This window comes from Ixodes scapularis, unplaced genomic scaffold (genome assembly GCF_016920785.2).
Source record: "Ixodes scapularis isolate PalLabHiFi unplaced genomic scaffold, ASM1692078v2 PGA_scaffold8__174_contigs__length_109621045, whole genome shotgun sequence".
In the NCBI taxonomy this organism is placed as follows: domain Eukaryota; kingdom Metazoa; phylum Arthropoda; class Arachnida; order Ixodida; family Ixodidae; genus Ixodes; species Ixodes scapularis.
Window position 1 is genome coordinate 10,319,130 of NW_024609883.1, and position 23,086 is coordinate 10,342,215.

The 23,086-nt window shown below is 47.1% G+C and overlaps 1 pseudogene; it reads left to right on the top strand.

Annotated features, from left to right (window-relative positions):
- Positions 1 to 15,684: 15,684 nt before the first annotated feature.
- On the top strand, positions 15,685 to 22,869 carry LOC115332291 (annotated as a pseudogene).
- Positions 22,870 to 23,086: the final 217 nt, after the last annotated feature.

The following is a 23,086-nucleotide window of genomic DNA, read 5'->3' on the forward strand; positions in this document are numbered from 1 at the left end:
AGTAATGGCACTTTGAGAGTCCACAAATATTACGGCCCGTCTAGTTTTAGTCTTCAGAATATAATCCAATGCAAAAGACACAGCATAGATTTCAGCAGTAAATATACTCGCAAATTCCTCTAGACGTGTAACTTTTACAAAACGACCTGAATGCACGGCACACCCGACAAACGATGAAGTCTTGGCACCGTCTGTGTAAAAGTGAGCATAATCTTTATATTTCTCTTCCAGGTCAAGGAATTCCTGCTGAATCACAAGAGCTGATATGCTATTCTTATTAAACTTAGTGAGAGTCCAGTCACAAAAAACACGTACCACATTCCAGGGCGCCACGCAGACTGTGTTTTGAATTAGGTTAAGTTCGTCCAGACGAAGTTGAAGTGAGGAACAAAATTGCTCTACACGAAAACTTAACGGTCTGACGATGCTTGGCTTATTTTCAAAGAGACGGTAGAATTGAGACCTTTGTATGGAATGATACGTTGGGTGATCAGGGTTTGCTAGGATCCTAGACGCGTAGGTTAGGCTGAGGTATTGACGTCTTTTGCACAGCGACATCTCATTTGATTCCGCATACAAACTAAGTACAGGCGATGTCCGAAAAGCACCTGTTGCCAAACGCAAGCCAAGATGATGTACAGGATCCAACATCTTGGGAGCAGATGGGCGAGCCGATCCGTACACCACGGTGCCATAATCAAGACGAGATCGCACAAGCGCGGTGTACAAATGCAACAGACATTTTCGGTCCGACCCCCATGATTTATGAGCTAAAACTTTCAGAAGGTTTGTGGAACGAAGGCAAATTTCTTTCAGAAATTTCAGGTGGGGAATGAAGGTAAGTTTTTTGTCAAATATGACACCAAGAAACTTGTGCTCCTTCCTAACAGGAATTAGAGTACCGTTTAGTTTCAAAACTGGGTCTAAGGAGAGCCCACGACGTAGGGAAAAAGGCACACAGACTGTCTTTGCAACAGAGAACTTGAAACCATTTTCGTCTGCCCACTTACAAAGTTTGTTTATAGCCAGTTGTAACTGCCGCTCACAACTAGAAAGATTGCAAGAAGATGAGGAGATCTGTACATCGTCAGCATAAAGAGAGTAGGAAATGGACCGAGGTAGCATTCGTGTGAGAGAATTCATTTTCAGTACAAACAAAGTGACGCTTAAAATGCCTCCCTGTGGGACTCCGTTTTCTTGAACAAAAGGTTTAGAGAGAGTGCTCCCAAGCCGGACTTGAAAGGTTCTGTTTGTTAGAAAGTTGTTAATGCATTGCAACATCCTACCACGGATATTGCAATCATACAAGTCTTTCAGGATACCATATCTCCAAGTGGTATTATACGCCTTGTCTAAGTCAAAAAACACTGCAACACAGTGCTGCTTGTTCACAAATGCCTCGCGTATAATGGTTTCCAGGCGAACCAAATTATCGAGAGTAGATCGACCTCGGCGAAACCCGCACTGATTTTTGTCAAGGACCTTTTGCCTTTCTAATATGTATACTAACCGCCTATTTATAAGCCTTTCAAATGTTTTCCCGACACAGCTCGTCAGAGCAATGGGACGGTAACTTGATGGTAGTGAAGGGTCTTTCTGCGGCTTCAGGAGCGGGATGACATGAGCATGCTTCCAGGCATGGGGAAAGCAGGCTTTTTCCCACAATAAATTGAAAAACAAGAGAAGACTTTTCAGGGACTCAGGAGAAAGGCGACGAAGCATTTCATAATGAACTGCGTCGGGCCCTGGAGCAGAAACCCTCGTTATGTCAAGTGCCATTTCAAGCTCATACTGCGTAAAAGGCTGGTTATAAGGCTCAGAGTCTCCTCCAGACATGGAGATATTTTGCCGCTCTGCACGAGATTTAAATCTACTGAACGAATCACTGTAGTTCGCCGAGCTGGATGTGTTATAAAAATGTTCACCAAGGATGTTGGCGATGTCAACTAAAGATGAAGAAGGGGCATCAAAAGTAGGAATTGCAAAGCACCTATAGTCTCCATTTATTTTCCTGTATCTATCCCAAACCTCCTTGGCTGGCACAAAGCTATTTATAGAAGAGACATACTTCATCCAGGATTTCCATTTTGACTGCTTCCTGGTCCAACGGGCTTTAGCTTTCCGCTGCCTGAACTCTGCGAGATTACATGATGTGGGGTATCTACGAAGTTTGCCCCAAGCCCTGTTTTGATTTGCTAAGGTTGTGGCACACTCCTTGTTCCACCATGGTTTGCATTTTTTTGGCACATTACCAGAGGTTCGTGGAATAGACACTTCAGCAGCATTTAGTATCTGCTCCGTAATATACAGTGTAGCATCTTCAGGTGACATAGAAGAAAGCAGAGAAGGGTCCAAGGTGGAATGTAACCCAAAAAGTGACCAGTCAGCTTTATCTAACTTCCACCTAGGGATACGTTTTAAAAGTGAGGGCAACTGAACAACACTCTCTAAAACAATCGGACAGTGATCACTGCCAAAAGGGTTGTTGAGAACATTCCATGTAAAGCAAGGAAACAATGAGGGGGATGAAATCGACAGATCTATGGATGTAAATGTGGTGTGAGCTGCACTAAAAAATGTTGACTCTCTCCCATTAAGAAGGCATAGTCCAGATGCCAATAAAAAACGTTCAACTACACCTCCACGAGAGTCCTGACGAATACTACCCCATAGGGGATGATCGGGATTAAAATCGCCTAGAATCATAAAGGGTTGTGGGAGCTGACCCACAAGACCCTGCAATTCACTAAGATGTAATGGAGTGTTAGGTGGTAAATAAAGTGATACTACAGTTATGAGGCGGTCTAAAAGAAGGCGCACTGCCACGGCTTCAAGTGGTGTGCAGAGCGGGACCTCAGAGCAGGCGACCCCACCTTGTACAACCACTGCCACGCCACCAGAGGGAGTATCACTAAGACGGTCTTTTCTAAAGACCCGGTGACGTCTTAAAATATGAGGAGAGCGATCATGAAGATGAGTTTCCTGGAGAGCAAGAGCTATCGGCCGAAGCTCATCCATGAAATGATTTATATCATCAATATTTCTTAAAAGGCCGCGACAATTCCATTGCATAAAATTCACTTTTGACATTTATAAAATGTGTTTATATCGGAAAGTGTAAATCAATAAAACTCGGTAGTAAAAAGATTAAAACTCGGGAGGGAGACCACTTGGATTACTTCGGCGCAGTAACCGGTTTTTTGTTCTTCCCTGCACGGGTCTGCGTCTGCCACTCCATGCTATCCGGGTCAGAAGCAGGAGCAGCCGAGTCGTCCAACTCCATGGACAAGTCTGCCTCTTGAGTCGTGTCGCTGGTGTTGGCCAGCGTTTTCTTCCGGCTAGGATCACGGGGAGCCAGGCCCCGGCCGCGACCAGCCGAAGAGGCAGCGGAGGTGCTGGGCAGAGTATCTTTCAACTCTGCCTGCTCCGGCCCCTTGAGTACAGGGAGAGCAGCACGAGTTGTGCCGCTCTTTGGAGGAGGCCCTCTCCAGTGAGTTGGAACGAGAGTGTCGCTCCTTTCCACCGGAGGAAGGCGTCGCGGTCAGGACGGGCATTGGCATTGCCTGCCTGTCCTGAGACTTGGGGGCTGCTGATGTGCTCCCTCCAGAAGGTGGGGGAAGCTGCTGCCCCTGCGGGGGGGTGGGGGCCCGAAAGGCCACTGCCAGGGCTTCAGGCGAGACCTGGGTGGCCTTCGATTCCGTTCGCGGCGGAGGGCCCCTGCGCACCGCGTCGGAGTATGTGCCTTTCGAAAGAAAGGAGAACCTTTGCTTTGCTTCCGGATAAGATAAGTTTTCTTTTGCTCTTAAGGTGAGGATTTCCTTTTCCTGTCGCCAGGAGGGGCAAGAACGAGAGTACGCAGGGTGAGGACCCTTGCAGTTGGCACAGAAAGCTGCCGCTTCACAGTTGTCGGTTAGATGGTCGTGGCTGCTGCACTTTGCACACGTCTCCTTCCCTCGACAGCTGCGTGATCCGTGGCCATAACGCTGGCAACGGAAGCACCGCTGGGGGTTGGGGACATATGGGCGGATGCGGCAGTTAAGGTATCCTGCCTTGATGGTTTCTGGCAGTGCGTTTCTTTCAAAAGCAAGGATTACGTGTTTCGAAGGAATTTCCTCACCATTTTTACGGAATATGATGCGCTTAACGGCAACAACGCCAACACCTTGGAGTCCCTCGAGAAGTTCTTCCTCACTAGTGTGTAAGAAGTCGTCCTCGGAGAGGACCCCACGGATGGTGTTGAGCGTGCGGTGATGGCTACCCGACACTTTAACATCAAGAAAACTAGTCAGTTTAAGTATCGCTTCACTCTGTTTTTTGTTGGTTACCTCCACTAGGAGGTCTCCGGAGTGCTGCTTTTTAGCTTTGTAGGAAAATCCGACAAGGTTTTCTAGTACCTTCGCAACAACAAAAGGTGACAGCTTTGCAACAGGCTTTTGTTCATCAAGTGAATGAACAACAAAAAACTCCGTAAATATTTCTCCTTCAGAATCTTTGTCGATGGTCTTGGGTTCAAGACAACGCCTTTTAAAGGCTTGCCCTGAACGAGGTTTGGAAGAGGGGGGCGCCATAGGAGGGCAAAGAGTGTTCAGAACCTGTGGTGTGCCGCCCACCACGGAGTCCAACGAGGGAATAGTTAACGGACCATAACAAAAAGGGCTTTCCTGGAACCGTTAGACTATTAGCACTGCCCAGGTACTATAACCAAGTGTGGTTTTGGACAAGGGGTCTGTCGCCACCCAAGGTTAGCCCTTGCCGCCAAAGGAGTTGAAAAAGGAAAGAAGAGAAATGAGAAGAGTGAAAAGAAGGAGAAGACAAAGGTAAAAGAAGGGAGGGGATAGTAGAAGTGGCGACTGACTGAATCATCCTGGTCGGGCCAAGCCAGGACACCCGTCTACGGGAAGCGGGGGCCGAAGTGGTGTATTGCCTCACCCGGGGGGCCCCGAAGGGTCCAAACCTACCCCGGGTTCGACTCAACCACCAGGATGCCCTTTTCCCCGGACACGGGAAAGCCACGCACAGCCAGACGTGGGCGGGCGAACCCGCATGGCTCGGGGTCCGTGGAGACGCCACTCTCCAAACACCTGCTTTCACAGGTGCCCCCTGCGGGGTAACGTTCAAGTTAAACATATTATGTTTTAGTTATGTTTGAAACATTAGTATAATGTTCCAGTAAAACATATAATGTTATATGTTGTGTATATAACGTTAATGTAACATTACGTATGTAACTGTCAAATAACGTTAAAAATAGAACATTCAAATAATGATTTTGTAACGATTATTACTAACGTTATTTCGGTGTTAATAATGAAACATTAATGTAATGTCAGATATGTAACTGTCAAATAACGTTAAAAATAGAACATTTAGATAATGATTTTGAAACATTTTTTATTAACGTTATTTTTGTGTTAATAATAAAACGTTAATGCAATTGTATTTGTAGAACAATAAAATAATGTTAAAAATAAAACATTCAAATAATGATTTTGTAACGATTCTTACTAACGTCATTTCTGTGTTAATAATGAAACGTTAATGTAATGTCACATATGTAACTGTCAAATAACGTTAAAAATAGAACATTCAGATAATGATTTTGGAACATTTTTTACTAACGTTATTTCTGTGTTAATAATAAAACGTTAATGCAACTGTATTTGTAGAACAATAAAATAATGTTAAAAATAAAAATGTATTTCAAACGTTAATGCCGTGTTAATATTGAAACATTAATGCAACTTTATTTGTAAAACAATAAAATAATGTTTAAAATATAACACTCTGGCAATGCTGTTCGCCGATTTCCTTACTTTTTCTTTCGCCCGATTTTTTAAAGGTTTTTCTGAAAGGTACGTACTCTACTTAAAGCCCCTCTATATGCTCGAGACAAAGATAGGCACCGCGTACCACTTTTGGGAAGAACATGGCGTCTGAAATCTTGCTCAATGCTGCGCTACGGCGCCACGATCTTCCCAGGGGCTGCACGTTGCATGTGCCTCGTGCATCGACGCACCAATTGCGCTACCTTTAGAACACGAAGGGGTTTTAACTCTACCTGCCCGGTGATAGTTGCAGAGAGGTAAAGGGAGAAGATTTAATACAGAAAAAAAACGAAAAGAAGAAAAACAATTTTTTTCTCAATTAATTTATTTAAGGCTAGGTGGCGCAAGCTACCACCCTATAAAAAGGGAACAAATATCCATCTCCATCCATCCGCGTTCCTTCCCGCGTAACGAGGTTGTTCCCGCCACTGCCGCCGCTGGTTTCGCCGGTTCGATTCGTTCGACCAAAACTGGTTTGAACTTTGAGTATACGTTTGCTTTCGGTTAACGTCCAGCAGCGTTCACAGTAGTGACCGGTGGCTCGTAACGCGGACAACTACAGAGACAACCAAACAGCTCCTGGACGGCGGGACTCGAGAACCGTAAGTAACCACATTGTTGATAACCACTTTGTTCACGTGCTTATTTTCTTGAAAACAGTTTAACTTAAGCTGGTATCCTGTCGTTCTCTTTGTTTGAAAAGTAACAAGACGGGAGAAAATGAAGAGACGTAGAAAACCATTGCATCGTCTGTGCAACCGGCAGAAAAGAAGAATTGCAGAGACCGTGCACGAACATCTTGCGGACATTTTTCCGAACTCGGCTTCTGTGGCGGCGGATAGGGATTTGATGCTCGACAGAGCAGACGATAGCGACAACGGAGCGAAAGAGGTTTTAGACACAGTGCTACCCGACGGTTTCAGTGAACTTTGCGTCGACACAGATTCAGAGTCGGGTGGTACTGAAACCCGGTCGTCCAGCTCGAGTGAAAGTTCTTTGAGCTTGGCAAGCGAGCTAGCGACATGGGCGCATGACACCCAAGTCTGTGCATCTCATCTCAGCAAACTTCTAAAAATCTTAAAGAAACACCACCCCGAGCTGCCTTGTGACGCAAGAACCCTAATGGGGAATCCGAGGTCCTGTGATGTGAAAAAGATGGGGTCATCCGGTCTATATCACTACTTTGGGATTGAACCGGCCCTAAGAGAAATGATGAGCTCGGGCAGGATCACTGGGAATACCATTTCACTGCTCTTCAACATAGATGGTCTGCCCATATCAAAAAGCTCAAGTAAGCAGTTTTGGCCTATTCTGGCATCTGTAGCCGAATGCTGCAGTCCTGAACCATTTGTGATAGCTCTATTTGAGGGAGTCAAGAAGCCAGAAAGCCTAGATGACTATCTAGCCGACCTCATTTTGGAGATGAGCACCTTACTGAGAGAGGGCATTACTGAGGGTTGTCAAAAGTGTGCAGTACATGTGCATGCATTTATTTGCGATGCACCAGCAAGGGCGTTCTTGAAGTGCATCAAAGGCCACGGAGGATACTTCAGCTGTGAAAAATGCACCCAAGAAGGAGCTTTCTCCGAAAGCTGCAGGAAAGTAATCCTTCCAGATGTCAGCACACCATTGCGAACTGACGAGGCATTCCTGAAGCAAGATCAAGAAGAGCATCACCATGGGCTGTCTCCTTTAGTCAAGCTAAAGATAGGCATGGTGAGCCAATTTCCGCTGGACTATATGCATTTAGTGTGCTTAGGGACCATGCGGAAGCTTCTCCTCCAGTACTGGATGCGAGGACGACCTCATAGATCCAAGCTTCCACAACGTACGCAAACTGACATCTCAACAATGCTCGTAAGACTGCGGAAGCACACCCGCCAGGAGATGGTTCGGAAGCCCCGAGGTCTCGACGAATTGGAGAGATGGAAGGCCACTGAGTTACGGAACTTCCTCTTATACTTTGGCCCATTTGTTCTAAAAAATCAGATGGAGAAGCGCTACTACGAACACTTCCTCAAACTTAGCATCGCAGTCTCCATTCTAGCAAGCCCAAGACTTTGCCAAGTGGAGCTGGCACTTGCAGAAAAGCTGCTCAGAGAGTTTGTCCTTGATGCCGAAGATCTGTATGGTGAGGGTATCTATGTTTATAATGTACATTCTTTGGTACACCTTCCTGCAGATGTGCAGAAGTTTGGGCACCTTGACTCTTTCTCTGCATTCCGGTTCGAAAACTTTTTGGGCCAACTAAAGCGAGAGTTGAAGTCGCCCAACCTCCCACTGCAGCAGGTCGTGAAGCGTCTGTATGAACGCACTCAGTCTGGCAAGTCCTTTACAGCACCATCAAACCAGCAGGAACCGCTACAGAACCCGCATGATTCAGGACCCACGCCTCCAGGGTTCAAGGGAAAACAATTTCGCAAACTGGTCCTCCCCAGCATGGTTGTGGAAATTAGCAAATGTGATTCAATCCTTCTAATGGAAGATGGGAATGTGGTTGTGGCAAGAAATGTTGTGTTGGATGGAGGAGAGGTCAAGATTTGTGGACAGTTCTTCAAGCAACTTGCAAACTTCTATACTAGCATTGCTCACATAGATCGACTGTGTATTTACAAAGCCTCTCGACTGTCATCTGCAAATGCTTTGTGGAATGTGAAGCAGATTAAGTCAAAGTGTTGCTGCTTTCCCTGTGGAAGTGGTTTTGTGGTTACTCCACTCTTGCATACTGGATAGCTGACGTAAGGTATGAAAACCCACCGTAGGGAGTCCTTGCAAAATTTTCAATATTTAAATGGTGTGAATAAACATAAAACATCTGTTCAAAGTGGCGTGGAGTATGATATTGCCGCGCTCTAAGTAGGCAGCGCGGCCGTAGCCTAACGGTTATCGTGCTTGCCTCCCACGCGAAGGGCCAGGGTTCGATTCCTGGCCGCGGCCACGCATTTTTGTTGACACTGTAATGTGATGTTCTGGTGAAATCGAGAACCGTCTAGCTGATTCGAGGTCAGAATGTTCTACGCGTCAAAACTTCTACGTCGAATGCTCCAGAAGCCAACGTGTGTACAAAAGCGGCTCCGCGGGCAAGCCGGAGCCAGTTTTCGCCCCAGCGTTCGACTCTGCTGCTACGCCGACTTCGACGCCCGCGACGCTCTGTTATTACCTTTCATACCCTTTTATTTTTGGCACAAGTTCGCCACATTAAACGTTTATTTATCCCTGTTTATTTCTTGTTTATTGGTCACCACTCGTGACATTTGGTGGAGGTGCTGGGTACCGCATGCCCGTACAGCGTTCCCCTCCCAGGGCCCGCAGTGCAAGTCCGATTCCCGGCTCGGTGAGAAGACCACTCAGCGCGGAACCTGAAACTCGGACAGCCGCCGCACCAAGGGAGAAGATCCGGAGTACGGTTTGCTGCTGGACAAGCCCAAGCCGAAGAAGACGCCGATGGCCAACCAGTCGCAGAGCCCCGCCGCTCCTGCCGTCGTCTACCTACCCGTCGCTCCTCGGACACCGGCTCCCTTCCACGGCGAAAGCCACGAAGACATCGACGACTGGGTGCAACAGTACGAACGAGTGGCTCGCCATAATGGGTTGACACCGGAACAGTGCCTCCAGAATGTTTACTTTGCCTTGGAAGCAACCGCGCGGAACTGGTTCGAGAACCATGAAGCATCAATCACCACCTGGGAGCAATGCAAGGCTGAGTTCGGAAGAACATTTACCAACCAACACCGAAGAGAACGCGCCGAAGACCTCCTTCAAGCGAGGGTTCAGGGCCCTAATGAGAGCGTCGTTAGCTTTGTCGAAGATGTTCTGCGACTGAGCAGCCGCGCGGATCCTGACGCCCCAGAAGAAAAGAAGCTGAAGACCCTAATGCGGGGCGTGAAAGAAAACATCTTCGGGGGCCTCGTGCGGAGCCCGCCTACCACTGTCCAAGGTTTCATCACTGAGGCCACCAACATCGAACGTGCCCTTCACGCACGGGCCTCGCACTACCAGAGACTTCCCGGCTTCGCTGCCCTCTCGACGTCCAGCTGCAGCATCCCGGACATCCGTAACATCATCCGGGACGTCGTGCGGGAGGAAATCAGGAAGCTGCTACCTGCTGCCACAAGCCCGGCTACGCCCTCAGTCGCCGAGATTGTCCGGGACGAAATTCATCAGGCGCTGCAGCCAGAAGTTCTCGTCGGCGCCACTCCCGAACCGCCCACGCTGAGTTACGCCGCAATTACCCGACGACCATCGCCCCCAGCTCACCAGTATACGGCGCCACCCCGACGTGAGCCCCCAGCGCCGGCGTATTCCCGACGCCAAGAAGATCGGGCGCACGTCCACCCAGAACAAGCTGCGCCGCGAAAGACCGACGTGTGGAGGACGGCTGATCGACGCCCGCTCTGCTACCACTGCGGGGAAGCCGACCACATCTCCCGCAGCTGCCCCTACCGTCGACTTGGGCTGCGCGGTTTCCACCCGAACGACCCACGCCCGAGGTACGGCGAACGCCCTCGCGACATCGAGGAGTACCTCCGACGCTCGCCCTCCCCAGTGTCGTCTCTCCGCCGTGGAGCTCGCTCCCCATCGCCACGACGTTCAGCGTCCCCAGTGTCACGGCCCCGCCGAGAAAGCGTGTCTCCCCTGCGTCGCCGGGAAAACTAAGTGCGGCAACGCCTGGAGGTGGCGTTGCCGAAGACGACCGTAGTAAAGAGCCTCCAAGAACGACGGAGCGCTCCCACTCTCTCGGCGCTACGGATCACAACGACGTCCCTGCATCGGTGTCGAACAACCTAAACGTTATAATCGACGGCCACGACGCATCGGCACTTGTGGACACCGGGGCAGACTACTCAGTCTTGAGTGGGAGGCTCTCCCGCCGCCGTCGAAAAGTCATGACGCCGTGGGAAGGACCCCAAATACGAACCGCCGGAGGCCATCTCATCACACCAGTCGGGAGATGCACTGCTCGCGTCGAGATCCACGGTGAAACGTGCCCTGTCAAGTTCGTCGTTCTGCAAGACTGTTCGAGGGACGTTATCCTCGGAATGGACTTTCTCTGCGAGTATGGCGCCGTCATCGACCTCGGAACAAACCGGCTAACGCTACGAAAACCTGCTCCACCAGCGGAGGAACCCCAAGCGACGTCACCCACGGTCCGAGTCCTCGCAAACCAAGTAAACCTACCACCGCGGTCGAGTGTTTTCGTACTTGTCGGGATCGATGAAGCCTCCTGTGGCGAAGTTCTTCTCGAGGGAAGCCTCCAATTGCTCCTGGGAAGAGGCATAGGCGTCGCAAGGGGAGTAGCTGAACTTCAGGATGGGCGGACTGTGGCCCTCGTGACAAACTTCCGAAACGAAACGCAACACCTCACGAAAGGTGCAGCCGTGGGCCACGTCGAGAAACTCCGAAACCCCGCCGAAATCACCGCGATTACTGACGAATCCTCGCCGCCCCAGCAAGACAGTACGTCGCCAGCGCAGCTCGACATTGACCCTAAGCTTCCGGACCCTAAACGGCGTCAGCTGGTTAACCTCCTCGCCGAATACCGCGACTGCTTTGCGACGTCGTCGAAGGTGCGCCAGACCGTGGTTGCCAAGCACCGCATCGTTACCGAGGACGACGCGCACCCTGTGCATCGATCGCCGTACAGAGTCTCCGCTAAGGAAAGGGAGGTAATCCATCAGCAAGTTCAAGAGATGCTGAATGACGACATAATTCAACCTTCAAGCAGTCCATGGGCCTCTCCAGTCGTGCTGGTTAAGAAAAAGGACGGAACTCTTCGGTTCTGCGTGGACTACCGGCAGCTCAACACGGTTACGAAGAAAGACGTCTACCCACTCCCCCGCATCGACGACACTCTAGACCGGCTGCGCCACTCTCGATACTTTTCATCGATGGACCTGAAGAGCGGCTACTGGCAAATCGAGGTCGACGAACGGGACCGAGAGAAGACAGCCTTCGTCACGCCGGATGGACTGTACGAGTTCAAGGTGATGCCCTTCGGACTATGCACGGCGCCAGCAACTTTCCAGCGTGTCATGGACACCGTACTGGCAGGGCTGAAGTGGCAGAGTTGTCTCATCTACCTTGACGACGTCGTAGTATTTTCAGCTGACTTCGACGAGCACTTGAGACGACTCCGAGCTGTTCTTCAAGCCATTCAGACCGCCGGACTCACACTCAAGCCGTCAAAGTGCCGGTTCGCCTATGACGAACTGAAGTTCCTTGGCCACGTGGTTAGTAACGAAGGCGTCCGCCCAGACCCCGAGAAGACTCGCGCCGTCGCGGCATTTCCAGCGCCGACAGATAAGAAGGCCGTGCGAAGATTCCTTGGACTTTGTGCCTATTATCGACGCTTCGTTCAGGATTTCGCAAGGATTTCCGCACCACTTACGAATCTCACGAAAGACGCCGAGAAGTTCGAATGGGCCGAGGAGCAACAGCAGGCATTCAACGAACTGAAACGACGACTCCAGGTTCCTCCTGTGCTTGGACATTTCGACCAGGATGCAGAAACAGAAATTCACACGGACGCAAGTAACGTGGGACTGGGCGCAGTACTAGTTCAAGTGCAAGAAGGCATCGAGCGAGTCATCGCCTACGCAAGTCGGACATTGTCCAAGGCGGAGAAAAATTACTCCACGACTGAGAAAGAATGCCTCGCGGTCGTCTGGGCAATAACGAAGTTTCGTCCGTACTTGTACGGGAGCCCGTTCCGTGTAGTCACGGACCACCACTCGCTCTGCTGGCTTGCGAACCTGAAGGACCCGACAGGACGCCTCGCTCGATGGAGTCTTCGACTACAAGAGTTCAACATGACAATGGTCTATAAGTCAGGCCGCAAGCACAGCGACGCCGACTGCCTGTCCAGAGCCCCCGTCGAAACCCCTTCCGGCTGCAGCGACGACAATGACGACGAGTGCTTCCTAGGAGCAGTGAACACCGACGATATGGCACGACGTCAACGGGACGATCCTGAGCTGCGCGCATTAATCGAGCACCTGGAAGGGGGCAGGAGTACCGTGCCACGTGTCTTCTCACGAGTACTGCCGACCTTCGCCATCCGACAAGGTGTACTCTACAAAGAACATCGGCGACAACTACACACCGTGGTTGCTGGTAAACCCGAGTGACCTTCGAGAGGAGATCTTCCAAGCCTGCCACGACGACCCGGCATCCGGACACCTTGGTTACAGTCGGACACTGGCCCGTATTCGTGAAAAGTATTACTGGCCGAAGCTCCCCAAGACCGTCCACCTATGCACACGATCATGCCACGAGTGCCAGCGACGGAAGACACCGCCGACGAGGCCGGCCGGACTTCTGCAGCCCATTTCTCCTCCAACTACACCCTTCCAGCAGATCGGAATGGATCTACTTGGTCCTTTTCCGCCTTCGACGTCGGGAAACCGCTGGATCATCGTCGCCACAGATTATCTCACGCGGTACGCCGAAACGAAAGCTCTTCCTTCAGGGACTGCTGTGGAAGTCGCCAAGTTTTTCATCGAGTCCATCGTCCTCCGGCACGGCGCTCCCGAAGTTCTGATTACAGATCGCGGATCTTCGTTCATGGCCCAGCTGACGCAAGAGATCCTTCGTCTCAGTGGCACCGGCCATCGCCGAACCACTGCATACCACCCGCAGACCAACGGGCTGACCGAGCGACTCAACAAGACAATCGCCGATATGATCTCTATGTACGTCGACGTAGAGCACAAGACGTGGGACGAGGTGTTGCCCTACGTCACGTTTGCCTACAATACGGCGGTTCAGGAGACCACTGGATTCACCCCTTTCCAGCTGGTACATGGTCGGAAGGTAACGACCATGCTGGACGCAATGCTGCCCCATGAGCCATCTGACAATGAGAGCGACGACGCCCAGGCGGTCGCTCAACGCGCCGAAGAAGTCCGCCAGCTCGCCCGGCTCATGATTCAAGACCAGCAACGCGTCGACGCGGGCCGCTACAACCTTCGTCGCAGGGACGTTCACTTCCAGCCCGGAGACAGGGTGTGGGTGTGGACGCCCATCCGTCGCCGCGGCCTCAGTGAGAAACTCCTGAAGCGGTAGTTTGGACCATACAAGGTACTTCGTCGCCTCGGCGAGCTGAACTACGAGGTGATGCCCGACGGAACAAGAACATCATCACGCCGCCCACCAAGACCTGAAGTCGTCCACGTCGTGCGCCTGAAGCCGTACTACGCTCGATAGGACTGTGGATCTTATGTGTTTCAAGTGACTCTTTAGTTTGCCGTTCTTTTTATGTGCTTTGTTTTGTTTTGTGTTGCATCGGGGCGATGCACTTTTTAAGGGGGAGCAATGCCGCGCGCCAAGTTGGCAGCGCGGCCGTAGCCTAACGGTTATCGCGCTTGCCTCCCACGCGAAGGGCCAGGGTTCGATTCCTGGCCGCGGCCACGCATTTTTGTTGACACTGTAATGTGATGTTCTGGTGAAATCGAGAACCGTCTAGCTGATTCGAGGTCAGAATGTTCTACGCGTCGAACCTTCTACGTCGAATGCTCCAGAAGCCAACGTGTGTACAAAAGCGGCTCCGCGGGCAAGCCGGAGCCAGTTTTCGCCCCAGCGTTCGACTGTGCTGCTACGCCGACTTCGACGCCCGCGACGCTCTGTTATTACCTTTCATACCCTTTTATTTTTGGCACAAGTTCGCCACATTAAACGTTTATTTATCCCTGTTTATTTCTTGTTTATTGGTCACCACTCGTGACAATATCTGCTGTGTGCCAACTTCTAAATGGTGCCCAAGAACTTTTTTGTGGCTGGAAAGTTGAGATGAATAAGTTTGTACCAACCTGAAAATCCTTGAATTGTCAGATTTTGGATTATCTGGAAAAGTCTTCGACTATAGCAATGACAAGTGCAAGTAACAGCGGTATGCATTGAAGCCGACGGTCACGAGATGCTGAATGGTAGTGCTTGAAATGTGCCTAGGCAGTTGAAGCCACCACTCGATTAAACGGGAAGTGCCGCATGTAACGGCATTCTAGCATGACAAGCATAGTGACTATTGGCTCGTCGGAGCAATCGCTGCTCCGGGGAGTACCCTTTCGGTAGAAGGACCGGCCAAAGAATTTTATCAAGAGCGGGAGAAAACCTGGAAAAGTCAGTGAATATCAAAGAATTTCGGTAGACACCCCGTGGATAAGGAGTGATGGTAACAGTACAATTATGGACATCAGGTGTGAAATTTGAAGAAAAAAAAAACGCTGAGAAGCTAGAGCAGTTCTATACTGTAAAAGGTCACAGTGTCTGCAGAATTACTAAAGTGATATTGGGATTTTCAATTAGAATGTGGTTGGACTTTACTGTTTACTCGTATATGAGGAATGCTTTAGTTTTCCCAAATCCTATTTACGCATTTGTGCATACTATACGCAACTTTATTTTTGCGTGCTCAAAATTTCACGAATTTCGTCAAGCACCATTTTCAGGAATATTTTGCCAGAATAAAATTCTGCGACAGGGGGTGCCTGGAATGGCATTCTATATACTGTAAATTACTTCATTTTTGTGGGCACAAAAGTTTGCGAATTGTCAAATTCAGGGTTATTTCGCGGGAACAACATTTTGTGAATAGGTGTGATGACGTGTATTCGCACCTGTGGGGTAACCTATTCCCACAATCGATTTCTTGCAATGGAGCCCGATCGCGGAATTTGCGAAAATTAAGGTGTTTACATTATTTATTTATACGGGGTGAGTTATTCACCGGAGGTTAACTTTTTGCGATTTTCATCAAATTTATAAATCAGCAAAAAAATAGGTCCCTTAGTTTTATATTTTCTATTCTACAAAAAAAGTAGGTATGCTCGTCACTAATGGTCTTAATTTTAATTTTTAGGTGATGTTCTCAGTGGCCCACTTCATGGTGTCTGACGACATATCTGTAATCGCATCAGACTGGGTTCAGGATGGGAAGACTTTCTGGCCCCCTTTCAAGAGCTCAACAAGAGTTACCGCTGCAATAAAAGGCCGAATGAAGCCTGACCACGACTGGGAATAATTCACCTGCAGAGTGTTGTCATCCACAGGTAAGCTGCTCTGAGCTTCATGCTATTGTCTTTTTTGATTCTACAGTACATGTCAATTTGGAGGTTCACACGCCTAACCAAAATGGGTACCCCAGCGATGGACTGAAGACTAGTTTAGACCACCTGGGAATCTTTTGACATGTTTCCCAATTCTGAGTGCCTTTCTCCACTCGAAATTATAGTCTGCAATCTTTCATAACATAGAAGTTTTCTGTTGGTTGTTGATTAGTATCTAAGGTGCTTGTGATTCTACTTTTTATTATCGTGGCATCAGCACTGCAGCGATACCACTGCCCATTTGTGTGGTACTGCAGTAGTAGACACTTGGTACATAAATAGAGTTCCGTATTTTTAGTATTTATTTTCAAATTTCAGGGCGATTTTTCTGTGTTTATTTTTTTTCTCCCGAATTCGGTGTGTTTCTGTGCTTTTTTGTCGACTAGAAATCGGGGTCAATTGGGCGTAATGCCATAAAATCGAATGCAAATCAGTGCCGTTCCTAGCCGTTATCTGTTTTATTTAGTAAATGGTGCACATAGAAGCAATTCCCGGAGAAAGAAGCAGCCTCGTGGACACGTTGAGTATGATAGGCGTCCAGGTTAAACACAGATAAAGTTGTTTATGCTGTGAAACTGGGATTTTTGTCCCTCAAGGCTAGCCTCAATTTGGGGTTTTTCAGTTTTTACCGAAAACCCCCAAATTGGGGCTAGCCTCGAGGGTTATTTTTGGTGTTTATAGTGGGCGTTATTTTTCGGTGTTTGTCAGTATATACCAAAAACACAGAACTCGTTATAACAATACAACAGCATATGCTTGGCTACATGACATCTCATTAAATGTATGGCAATGCACTGATAATGCTCCACCTCTTGCAGACAGTTATGAAGTTGCCCGTAAGAGAGCAATACGGGCTGAAGAGAGATCTGACGTCACATCAGAACCTGAGGCAAATATAAAACGTACCCGGCGACCTCCAAGGCCGCTGGATGACTATTTGACAGAAAGCAGCAGTGACGAAGACCCAACGACTGAAGAATCAACTCCGAGTGATCACATGGAATTTCTTGATGAGCCCCCACAGGCACCTCTCCCAAGAAACAGTGGATCCCAGTCTATCGGAGCCCGAGAGAAAGACTGTGGCAAGTATACATGCTGATGTAGATGCATGTTCCATTGTGCTCTAAATGCTGACCTTTTTGCTTGAAACCACAATCCCAAAAATAAACTGCATGCTTTCATCCAGGTTTATCGGATCAAACCAAAAACGCTAAACCGTAATGTCAGTGACAGGCTAATTGAACATAGAGCAAAGAAAACAAAGGATGGGTAGAAGAAAGCAGACAATGCTGTAGGGGAGAAGAGGCTTTCTCCTCCTCCTCCAGCAATATCTGCTTTCTTCCCATCCTTTCGTTTTCTCTGTATTACCCTTCATTGACTACTGTATAGTCTATGCTGCAGTTCTTTTGCAACATGTCGGCTTCCACTATGGGGCTTCAGGGCATCCTTTCAAGTCCCTCTTAAGGGGCCTTTTTTTGCGAATGTTTAAGCCATATACCAGCTGCCTAGTGATTGTTTTGATAACTCACGACACGGCCGGACTGGATTTCCACCTTTCGTGCGGCCTTCTAAGAAAAAATGCTTGCTGTTTTGCATGGGGAGCATAGAAGGGCATAAGGGCAACCTTATGCCCTTCTACAGTTCCACCTGTGCAGGCTCACAAGCTGTATGTTTCTAGTTGTGACATCACAATCTTGAGAGTGCCCTTCTGAGTAAGCATCCAGAAGATCACAGTGACCTGTCAGTGCGTTGAAAGCATTCCTTATCGGTATTAGCATCTTTGGGCTTGCACATGCACTTCCTCTTAACTTTGCTTATATTCGCAAATCTCTCAAACTACGAGTATATCAATCTTCGTGCCTTTTTATTCACAACTATATTATTTTGCAATGCCGCCTAAGCCATCGCTCACCCGCTCGCTCGGGCTGGTGGGATATTATATTCAAGGGGCCGAACTGGCCACCTTTTCGTTAATTTCTCAGGATACAGTGACTTTACGTTTGTCTCGGAGTTAGTGATTGTGACTACTGGTTACCTCTAGTGAACTCCAAGTTTGATTGTGCATATTAAAGCATGGTTGAAGCTTGTAATTATCAACTGTTCAACAAAACACGGTCCAATTTGAGGAGCGGGCATTGTACTTATTTCCGTTGATCAAATCCTACTAACCACGTCACCGCGCTGCGGCACTTCCACACCATTCCATCCTGTGACTCCAGAGGTACTCGTAGGTGGCTTTATGCCGCATTGCATAGGCCGTAAGAGAGAAAACGTACCCAGTCCGGCCATGCCCATGATTAATGCTACAATGTGACTGCATCCGACAGCTAAAGGAAATATTCATCATGACTTAAGAGTACTACGGATTGCTGATTATGCTGCGCAAGCGTGCCACATCGCTTGGCGGACATCCGTCTGTTACTGCGGCACATGCCCAAGCAACTCAAGAAAAGACCCATTGCTAGTATGATGCTATTGCTTTTATTATTGCTGAGTCATTGATATATCATTGAAAGAAAAATTTGCTGGCACTTTAGCAACAATAATGGAATTTTACACATGAAATATAACTGATAAAAGTACAGGTATCAGTGTGACTGGCCTGCTTACTGCCTTGTTTGTATTGTTTACAACAGCAGGGATGAATAAAAACTAAGTGCATGGGCTAATAAAAACGAAAGGAGCCCTTTCTAAATATTTGGGTTTTTTCTTGTATGATTATTTTGCTTGAGTGAAATAAATCTTATATTTATGCTCAGTCATAGGATTGAGCATAGATGAAAAAAAAATGAGATGATACAGATCAGTGCAGCACATTTCCAGCATAACTGCTCATCCTTAAAATAGCTAAAACTTTGCTTGTGGGCCATGGTTTTTTAGATGGCAACGTGGTGTGTAAAACCGGAAGAGCAGAAACCACATCTTCAAACTGCACTCCTCAACCTTGCAAAAATGGTAAGGAATTTTTGCCTGTTGTTCAGGAACATAAAAGGCAGCTTGGTGAAATGTGATGATCCTGAAACACAGAGATGGGAAAAGGTGAGGGAGACATTTGTTTTAAACGGGACACCCACAATTTGGCCTCAAAACAGATGTCGCTCTTTTATGTTCCTGCCTTCTCTCATCTCAGAAATTTGTTTTTTATCTATAAAAGAGTTAATGTAAATATTCTACATATTGATGACCTCATTAGCATTTTTTTTAAAAGGGGCACAAAAGAGGTTTCTTGTGTCGCCTGTATGATAACTCATTTTCTGGGCTCGAGGCATATTAAGAATTCACAAACTACAGTCGTGCGCCGTCTGTTTCTCTACTAAAATGTGTTTGAAGCTTGCAACACACCCCTTTCTGAGTGGAAAAGTCTGCTCATATAATTCAGCCGAGGTGCCGGCTGGGTTATAAAAAGGTGCTCGTCAGCCAATTGTAAGCTGTTCTCAGAGAGGGCTGCCGATGCCGCGTCTGCTCTTTAGAAAAGGTGGATTGCGATTGGTTGACGAGCGCCTTTCGTTGCCCCGCCGGCATGTAGGCTGAATGACATGAGCAATAAATTAGGTTCTGTCCGTTTTTAGTGTCGAGGAACCATTTTGTTGCCAATAATCTGTATTGGTTGTCATCATTGCTATGAAATTTTTTAGGAGCTCATTCTCGGCAATGCTCTAATCTGGTGTACTTTTTTTATTATTAGTCTTGCTTACAGTTCTTAGGGAACTCAAACATATTAAGGTACAGCTGACAAGCCAGGCTCTGATTTTGAGTAGAATAGAGAGGAAGGTGAATGGTGATGCTCCTGCTGCCATGACTGAACCGGCCCGGCCACAAGACATGTCAGTCTACCCGGTGGGGACAGATGGGGAGCTTGCTCGTTTGGAGGCCAGTTTGAAGAATGAGGCCATTTTTGCAATGCTTGTAAGTTCAACTGTTGTGCACTGTGGTTTTATAGCTCATGTGTGTGATAATACAATCCACATTATTACATCTTTTAGATTAAAAAAACAACAGAAGCTTCGATATATGTTTGTAACATGTGGATAATTTCTCATATCCAGGTGAGGAACTTGGGCCAAATGGGAGGAGAAAATGTAGCCCTCGCAACAAAGGCAGTTTTTAAGAAGCTCGTGAATGATGAGGTTGCCACCTTGTGCAACTGGACTGGGCGAAAAGGGAAGAAAAAAGCTTGGAAACTGAACATCACTCCTCTTATTTTTGGTAAGGGCATAAGAGCATTTGTGTTTCTTAGCTTGCAATCTTTGAAGCTCCATGCAGTTCCTATGACAACTATACACATTGATTCCAGCTGCTGTGCGTGTTAACTTCGGCCGTGCCACTGATGACGAGATGGGCCATGCCATTGGCGAATGGCTACGTTTTGCTAATGTACGACTCACAAATGCCAAGGTAAGCCACAACCTTATTAACACAAAATGTGTTTTATCAGCCGAATTTCATTGAAATAACTCCTGACCATCACATTTGTTACACATGGTCACATGACCACAGAGAGTCACATCTACTGGCTTGTGAAATAAAGCACGAGCAAAATTAGGCCTCCATAGCATTCGGATTATAGAAAGAAATATCAGATGCCATTGAGTGGGATTGAACCAAGATCCTTATGTTCCGAAAATTAGCACTGAGGTGTGCAAATTTCAGGTACGAGCCCTTAGAACAGTGGTGAGCAAACTTTTCAGGCCTGCAACCCCCAACAGTTATGAATGCCGTACGGCAACTTCGTTAACTCCCACCCCCTTCTCGGCACACTGAATGGTGAGCACAGGTCACTCTCTGGCGTATTTTTAATGCAGTAGCATTAGTACCCACACTACATGGAAAACGTGATAGGTTTCATCTGTCACCAAAAGAGTAGAAAGGCCAAGCGGTGGCGGGGTGCGAGATATTAGGGCGAGTCTGAACTTGCAGGTATGTGGAACGCGTTTTCCTTGGTTTGGAATTAGGATATGCATTAGCGTGATCCCTCAGAAACTCCACACACGACCCCCTTTGGGAAACAATAATGCCCCCGTAAGCAAGCCAAGTGAATCCCGCGACTTCCAGGGATCGCCTTGCGACCCCACCTCTGCCATAGAAGATAGTTCTGCGACTCCTCTCATTATCTTTCCTATACTCAATAATGAACACAGCTTTGTCTGGTTTGCACACTAAAAAGGACAATTTATACCGAACATGCTTCTAGGACAAAAAAATGCACAAGGTCATCAGTGCAACGATGTGCCCAACACTTTCCTTGCGATTTTGAAAATGTTTCGTGAAATTCCATGTTCTCACAAACATTTTGACAAATGTTTGTGAGAGGCCTGGTCCCACATGGAGACACGACTGTTTGTTTGTTTTGACTTTTACAAAAGCTGGAAACGTCAGTCCGCACAGGTATGCACAATGACAAGGAGGGTAGGAGAAATTTTCAAGAACCTTGTTTGACAACAGGTGCAACTCTCACTACTTTTTCAACAAAAATGTTTGCAATTAGTCGACAACTGCCCACATTATATCTCCATCGTATTTAGTAGCACACCTGCAAATCTTTGACAAAGGGCTGAATATTGAACTAAGCGAAGCAAGTTCAGGGAGGCAGCTATGCTTCCTTTATAGCAGCTTTTTTTTACAAGTTTAGGTGTTTTGCATTTAGTATTGTGTTGTTTTATTTGCAGGCAAAGAAGTCCTAAGCAGGAAGTGCTGGTGAATCTCAGCTCCGGGAAGATGAGATTTGGTGTTTATTTTTATTTTATCATGTAAAAACATATTATTTTCAATTCATTAGTATTTTCCACCTGCTCAGTATGGCAATGTTTTTTTTTATTATATCTTGTTTTCATCTAGTCATCGGGTGTGGACATTTGTTTTAAAGCCTTTTCTTAATCATTTGTCCCAGACAGGTTTTTAAGCTTTTTATGCCTCTATTTTTCACCTTTGCAACTCAAACGTTTATAGCTGCTCGGCATGAGAATGCGTAGAGCTCTGAAACGCCCTTGCAATTGGAGTATGATGTGAAATTTTGAGAACATCTAATAAAATAATAATAAAAAGAAACAATTTTTATATGAACAGAGTTTACTGCAAACTGTAAGATGATATTTTAGTTCTTATGGCATTCATTTCAATGAGAAAGTTTGGGAGCAGGAAAGATATAATCATGCTTTCTTTCGTTATGGCAAGCTTTTTCCACCAAAATGGGTGCTTCATGCATTCCCGGTGCTATTTTTTATGTACCGCAAATCAGGCTTAAGATAGACATCAGCTCATAGAGAAATTGAGTTTTTCTTTATTATCTTTCGATCCATGCTATGTTGTGTAAAACTTTTGCACCCTACTTCAAATGCCAAGGTTTCATTACATCAGTGTTTGAGCTCGCTGTGATGTCTAGTTTATTTTTGCGGTAGAGAAACGCTGTAGAGTTTTCTCGCGCCTTTCTTTAATTATGTGAGCTTCGTGAACCTCATTTACAGGCCTTGAAGCTTTTTCGAAAGCGACATTTTTTTCCTCATAATTGTTCACTCTTATTTTTTTTTTCTTATTTTTGTTCAGAAGAAAAATAATTTTAACTGCATAGTCAAGCAATATTATTGTTGCTACTCATGTACACTTCCATAGGGTTCAAATTTGGAGAGTCAATAAATGTGTCCATAAACATTTACCAAACTGTTTTCTTTTCACAGCAGGGGTAGACTGTGATTAATCACCTGTATGGATGCTTGTTTGTGCTGTGCTAAATCTGGTGACAGTCATACCCCATACTTTTTACCAAAGGAACACTTTTTTCTTCACTTAGTGGTGTGTCGAGTGGCATTATGGCTAAGCTGACTAAATTAATTTCTATGATTCCTCTCCAGGATAGTGAGGCGCACACAGCTGTTTATATTCTGAACAGGTGTCTTTTTATATTCATGCTTGCAGCTATTGTCACACAGGAGCTTTGCGATGGTTAGTGTTCAATATTTTAAATTATTATGCCTCTCACAAACACTTTCTGTTCAATTACTGGGACAACCAGTATATGGCCAAACAGATTTGACAGGTTTGGGAGAATGATAAACATAGATCAACATTTGTTTGCTTGTTTATCATTCTCTGCTTAGATCTCACTTGAAACTTTGGGTGAAGAGTGCAAAGATATTACTATAATCATCAATTAAAAGGCCACTT